This window comes from Falco rusticolus, chromosome Z (genome assembly GCF_015220075.1).
Source record: "Falco rusticolus isolate bFalRus1 chromosome Z, bFalRus1.pri, whole genome shotgun sequence".
Classification (NCBI taxonomy): Eukaryota; Metazoa; Chordata; class Aves; order Falconiformes; family Falconidae; genus Falco; species Falco rusticolus.
The window spans coordinates 44797803-44804933 of record NC_051210.1 but is presented as its reverse complement, the minus strand read 5'-3'; the positions used below and the strand labels follow the sequence as shown (position 1 = coordinate 44804933).

The window sequence follows — 7131 nt, the reverse complement described above, 5'->3', positions numbered from 1 at the left end:
CCGGATCGAGGACCCTGGGGCGCCGTATCTGGCCCGCGGGCCGTAGTTTGAGGACCCCTGGTCATTAGGTACTAATCTGGGGGTGTGGGGGTGGGGAAGGTGTATTTCTTCTGCTAGTTCCTTTAGGTTATGAGCGTCGAGCCGTATTGATTTAACGACCATACAATGCAAAGCACTGTCTTGAGGATTTGGGATTTTGTTTGTGTGCGTGGTGGCATCGTGAGGCAGGGGCGCACGGAGAGCGGCAGCGTGCAGAAGCAGTTACAGTGGCTGTTGCAGCCTGGGCTACAGGAGCGGCGTGAGAGCTAGCGCTGTGCGTGCGTGTGCACACATGCGGGCAAGCAGCCCTCTGCCAGGGACGAGGCACCGCTGAGAACTGTACAGCGGGCGCAGCTCCCGCGGGCTGCGGCACGCTGCGGGGAGGCTCCTCCGCCTCACAGGCAGCCCCGGCACACCCACCCGGCACCCGGCAGCTCCGCGGGGGCAGCCCGGCCCTCCCCGCCGGGGCAAGCCGCGTCTGCGGGACCGTGCGACAGGGGAGGTCCGTGTCCTGCGGCGCCTCCCCGCTCTGTGCTACCCGGGCAAGAGCTGCCTCCGCGCCGCCCGAAAAGCGGCGCTACTCGGCGCCGGGCGCCTCCGGGAGGGCTGGGGCCGCCGCCCGGCTACCGCCGCTCCCCGCCCCGGCTCCCCGCGGCCTGCGGGGCGGAGGGAGCGGCGCGGCGGGGCGGGCGGTGCTGACGCGGGGGGCGGTGCGGCGCGGCGCGGCGGGAGGGGCCGGGCCGGGCGGTGCTGGCGGCGGCAGGAGGAAGATGGTGGCCGCGGGAGGAGCGGCTGGCTGCCGGGCTGCTGGCCCCGCGCTGCGCTGCCACCCCCGCCGGAGCCGCCCTGCGTGCTGAGGAGGCGGCGCGGACCCGCACCAGGTGCGGAGGGGCCGCGGCCGGGAGCGGTCGGCGGGGTCCGTCCCCTCCCGCCTCGCCGTTGGGTGGCGGGGAGGCCGGTGGGCCCGCGGGCGAGGGGGGTGGAGGTGACGGGCGGGGGGGGGGGGCGGCTAGCGCACTCCCGCCCTCGCTGCGCCTGCCGGTAGCGGGGACTGCGGCCGGGGGCTGCGGCGCGCCGCGGGCGGAGGGAGGCGCCGCACCTGCCCCGGGCTGCGGGGAGCGGCGCCAGCGCCTGCATGGATGCCTCGGCTCCAGCCTCCGGCGGGCAGCTACGTGCTATCGCTCTTTTTATCCATTTAATTATGTCATGTAATGTTGGCGGGGCACGCGTGGAATAATAGTGGCTGGAGCTGTGCGTACCCTGGTGCACTGGGTTTGCTGGTTGTGATGTTTTTAATCCGCCCCCCCCGTCCCCCCCCGCGTCTTTTCAGTGCTGGGAAGGGAGAGGCGCGGTGGGCTGTGTGTGCGTGCGTGTGTTTCGCAGTGGTCGATGGAGCGGTGGCGGTGGCAGCGGGACGGAGCACAGCCCTGCCCCGCAGCAGGCGGTGCCGGGCGCTGCGGCCGCGTCCCGCTTTGCAGAAGGGAACCCAGCGGGGCCTGGGTCTTCTCGTCCCCTCTGCGGGGTGCCCGAGCTGTCCGTTCTGCCCTCCCGCCCAGGCCTCGGGGGGAGGTGACATCTGCTGCCATCACCTACTGGTTTCGGGGAACGGAAGGCATCCTCATGTTTTCTTCCCGGAAAAGCAGTTTGATACCGTGATTGCTTAAATCGCAGTCGTGATCAGTGCAGCCATATGTGCTGCTGCGTTCTGGAAGGATCAGTGTTAATAGGAGCAATTTACCAAGACTCGTTTTGTTTGCCATCATCGACAAATCAGCCTTTTAAGAGAGATGGGAACTTGGGCCTAGGCTGGAAAACTGTAACATCTTTTTGCTTTTCCCTGTTGCAGCTTTTTTGGGCTGTGGGATTGCAGTTTGCTTGAGAGAGAGCACGTTGCAGATCCAGCCGTTTTCATAGCTGCTGAGAAGCTAGGAGGCAGAGATGTTTGCCTGACTCTGTGTGTATTAGGAGTGAGCTAATGTGGGTGTAGGGCAGCAGATGGGGCATGGAGCGTTTCTCTTGTCTTTGACATGCATCATGTTGTGCCCACTGAGAAGAGTATGCTCATGTCGCTGCCATTTTGCACCTGCTCTGCGACTGCAGCCCATGAGGTCCCAACCAAGTTCTCCTGGAAAATATTCCAGTCACAGTACTCCGGGTTCTGCTGCATTGCTGTTAAATCCCGGGCTGGCTGCACCTGCCTTTGCAGCCTGTGGTAGGAACAAGCACATGATGCCTGATTTTCCCAAACAACGACAGGGATGTAGAATAATTTTATTCTCTAGGTGCTATGTTCTAGTGATATGCAGATAACCAAAAGTGAGGGTGTGTTTACCTTTTGCTGTAATGGTGGTGGGGGAAGGGTACACTGCCTGGAAACACTGTTTGGGAGTAAGGGAGAGCAGTTACAGGTGAATTCTGTGCATCTGTGTGTATTTGTATTGAAAAATTTAGTGTCCAGTAAACAATAATAGAAGACTACAGGAAACTCTGCAAAAGCAGAAAATTTAGCATTCTAAAGCACCTTGGGACAGACATTGTGGATGTCTAATGAGTGAAATACAAACCTGAGTGAAAGACAACTTGCCTTGGTTGGAAAATGTGATCTGAGATTGAGAGATCTATGAGCTTTTAGGCCAAACTGTTTCCACAAAGTAATGGCCGTTCAAGGTTGGCAGTGTAGTATGAATCATATTGCTCTAAGTTTTCTTGGATGTTTCTAGTTATAGCTTGGAGCAATACTTTTATCTTACATTAATGCATTGTCCTCACTTAAAATAGCACATTTTCTGGCTACTGTGTTCTCTTCTAACGGATGCAAGGCCATCCTTTTGGAACGCTATTAAAATAAAGGTATTCACTCATTAGCCCTTTGGGTTATAAAATGTAAGAATGCTGAGAAGGTGACTTGGTACATCTAGGTAGATAGAAAAAGATAGTTTTGGTGTGTTGGAGGGGAGGCAGAGACACCAAAGCTTTTTAGGATACAAAGCTCTTTTGGTTACTGAATTTTCACAATTTCTTGAGTTAGTAATTTAATTCTCAGTCATTTGTTTATGGTAAGTTTGCAATCCTACTGTATTGTTGGGAAGAGTGTAAATGCATTCCCGATTTTTGATTTATTAAAACTGTCTTCATGTGTTTAATCCATAGGAAGTAATGCTTGAGAAAAATTTTCTTTATGCTGGATGGGGTGGTGGATGTCAGAGGTGAAAATCTTGGTGTAGTCCATTGTGCCCTTATTTTTGTGGGGCAAGGAAAGTGAGTGTGGATTTTTAGAGGTAAGCCTGAACATCTTGTTTGGTCCGCATGGATGTGAAGACTCCATAATGCTTTGAAATCAGTGGCTACGAATTTTGAGGCTAAAGTTTGTCTCACCTGTCTTACAAGCAGAACTACCCAGAAGCCTGAGTTCTTTGCATATGACATTTGAGTAGATTTTGATTGGACCAGGAACTGGCTGCTGACTTCTTTGATATCATTTTAAGCCACAGTCACATGCACTGCTTATGTTCTTAAACTTTAAAAGCCTGCAATATGAGGATTATATGCATCTTTGAAAGGTGGTTAACATTCTCTTTTTGTAAGTTGTGCCTACCGGTGCTAGAGCTGACATGAAAGCCATGTGGGTGCGAAGAAATGGAATCTCCTTTCCAGCTGCACACAAATTGCCTGCTATTGATCATAGCTGTTCTGGATTTATATGAGATTATGAATTAGATGTCAGACTTTTCTCTTATATCCCCCCCCCCCCCAAAAAAAAACAATAACCGCCCCACCCCACCCCCCCAAAAAAAATACAGGTGCTTAGGATAGGTTAATGCACGGTGTCCATAGGCAGTGCAGCTTGGTTAATTGAAGCTTAACTTCAAACAAGAGCCTATTATTGTAGATTTAAGTCAAGCTTTGATGTTCTGGTAATGCATTCGTAAATGTGTTTTTCTGGTTTCACAGAAGGTGAAGATTCCTGCATAATCAGACATCTAGCAAACAACCCTCTGCTCATTTATTTCTAATAGTTTTTCTGTAATACATATTGTATAGGGGTTAGAGGTTTCTGAAAAACAGATTGATTGTTTTTGGTTTAAAGTATTGATTAATCTGGTAAGCCAGCTGCTCAGAGCAGTGTCATAGTATTTGTTTCCATTGCATGAGACTGTGTTCTAAAAAAGTTGTTACGTTTGTTGCTTTACTGAAGGAGCCTGGGGAAACATCTTTATTTGCCACTTTCACATATGCAGGCAAATAATGATTACAATACTTGTCCTAATTCTGAATTAATAAGTACAGGAGCAGCATAATGGATACATGACATAATGTAGATGACAGAGAATTTAGCTGAGGATACTCTAGGACCATAGGATGGTGTTTTTATGCTAGCCCCTTTCTGCTGCAAAAGGTCCATCTGGACGTGGGAGGAGGAGTGGGAATGGGAGTACAAACCTGCTTCCCAGGAGCCAATAGGGAGATGCTGCTGGGAAGGTGAAATCTCACCTGGTCTGTCATGTTGTCCTTACAAGATCATGTCCTGTGCTGTGTTCTGTCTAATTACAAGTATTTACGGGGAGAAATTTCCATCATCCAGTAAGTCTGTATAAGCAACTGTTTATGAATAAGCAGTGAGGTTTTTGTGCATCGTCAAGTAAACGTGAAAGAAGTGGATTACAAGTATTCAAACCAATAAATAGTCTAGGTGAGGTAGACCACACTGGGAGCCTCTGCCTAGTGAAAGGAGGAGGAGGTGTTCTGTGACATTTAGCCAATCATTTCAGAACATTAAGTGTTTAATTTATTTTTTTTAGACAGGTACCCTCCCTCCAGGCTGTCCAACATGTTATTGGATTATCTATATGGTCTGTCAAATCTTGCTTATAAGCCAGCAATTAAGCATTACTTGCTTCTTTCTTTTTAATGAGCACTTCAACAAAAATGACTTTCTGTAAGAAGATGACCACGTTGTCACCTCTCTGAGGAAAATGTGAGAGTAGGGAGTGAGAGACTTCATTAAAAGTCTGTGGGTGAATGTGACAGATGAGAAGTACATCCTGGGAATTTGGGCTGAATCCTTTTAGTAGTAATTTCTTTTTTCAACTAATTAAACTCTTCTGAACCTCTGTGGCACCCTTTTTCTCCATCAAGAGTATCTCTGCTGAATTTGATATTCAAACTTCAAACCGTAAAAGGTGAGCATGGATCAGGAAAACACCATGGCAGCGGGGCTATGGACTCTACCAAACTTGGCCACCTGCTACCAAGATCGATTGAGCAACCAGCCTACATAAACTCACTTTATTTTTTCCGTGCTATGAACATGTATCAGGGGAAGAACTGCCTTTATATGGGTGGCTAAGGTACTGGTTCAATACCGAGGAGATACAGGTTTGGTGCCCTATATTGATCTGGATAAATAATTTTGTTTATCTGCAGTTACTTTCATTTTTGTACGTTAAGTGAAACGGTTTCTGATTGTTGCTCTTCTGGTGGTAATTCAGAATTATTTTTTTTTACAAGAAACACACTTTTCACAAAAATTGGTGGGTATTTGGGTGAGCAAGGGCTTAGGGGCTGGGGTAGAAGAAGGTAATTTTAAACAGGAGGAGGAAAAAATCAGAACATAATGAAAGATTTGAAACATACAAGAATGTGACTTTTTTTTCCGAACATATGCTTAGGTTTTATTTGTGGATTTTAGAATTTTATTTATTCTGATATATAAGTTGCAATTCTCATTGACAGTGTTACTGTTACCAGGTATTTCTATAGCGTCTGTACTGACGGGGCTTTGATCATGTTTGAAATCTTGGTGCTTTGGAAACCTTAAATGTAACTCTTCTTCAGACTAAATAAATTTAAATTAGAAAAAAACATTTTTAAAAGAACAACTGAGAGTAGTATCTGAAAAAGCTTCTGCCAGAGCAAGGGGAGGAAGTGGAGAGTAAAAGCCCTTGCTCTAGGTCTTCCCCAGGCTAATGTAAGCAGAATGCTTTAACTAACGGTCTTGAAATACGAACAGGCAAACCCAGTAGTTTTCTGTATGTTGGCTGTGTCAGGTGAATTTTGAGAGGGTGAGTGCTGCTTCCACTGTTGGAAGAGGCAGTTGGTGTGCTTTGTGTGATGTGTGTGGGGAGCTGAGGTTATTTTTCTTCTTTTCTCTTAACAGCTTTCTTACACCAGCTTTTTTATGATCATAGAGTAACTTGAGTTGGAAACGATCCCTAAATGCCATCTGATCTAAGCTCAGCTCAAACTGGGTGACTAATACAAGGGATGCACATGCCGTGTTTGCAGCTCTTGGCTTAATTAAAGCATGAAGCTCTGAAACCAAAGTGCCGTGCCTCTTGTGGGTTTCAGACACAAGAGTGTGGAGAAGTTTTAGCTTACCACCCCTCAGGATGGGCATGGCTGCTGGAGGCAAGCCTTCCTCCAGCCTGCCTTCCTCCTCTGCTGGCTGAACTGCCGTGCAGAGAGCTGCTCCCTGCCGCCACTGCTGGGGCAATAGGATGTTGGAGTGAAGAGCATCTACAGTTCAAGGGAAATGGCAATTACCTCCAGATGTGTGCTGGCTTTTAAGTCCGTCTTACTGTAATCATTCCACCCAGGAACAGGCTGAAATACAGGTGTATTTCCTGTATTAGCTTATCTAGTAATCTGGTATTTTTTTTTTCCTTTTTCTTTTTTTAAATTTGATTTTTAAAGTGATCAAACTGGAGAAAAGTAATATCCGGAATTTAGAGAACATTTTCTTGCGTTAAATTATGTTGCAACAGTTTCAAAATTAGAACACTATTTTTTTTAAATGAAAGATTTATTAAGCAGCGTTCCTAATAATTACGTGCTGTGCAATCACCTTTTACCTAATGAAGAAAATCTCCTCCAGTGACTTTGTGGAGAGCTGACAGAAACTTGTATTAAATAAAAAAGTCAGTGTAAAACCAGTCTGTAGCTTTATAATTACATTGCATTTTCAGTGGACGTTTTACATACCCTTTCCACAAATTTCTTTTGTATTTATGATATCCACAGCTATTTTACCTTTTGTCCCAGAGTGATAAATAAGTATGAACTCAGGGTTCTGCTCTCACTCAAGAATTACCT

The 7131-nt window shown here is 47.6% G+C and overlaps 1 protein-coding gene across 2 annotated transcripts in view; it reads left to right on the top strand.

The window, feature by feature from the left end:
* The first annotated feature begins 778 nt into the window (after positions 1-778).
* APBA1 (amyloid beta precursor protein binding family A member 1) overlaps positions 779-7131 on the top strand; it is a 91074-nt gene continuing 84721 nt past the window's right edge. For both annotated transcript variants that reach the window (XM_037373602.1, XM_037373601.1), the window contains exon 1: positions 779-920. The gene's annotated coding sequence lies outside the window, so the exon portion shown is untranslated. The remainder of the gene's footprint in view (positions 921-7131) is intronic.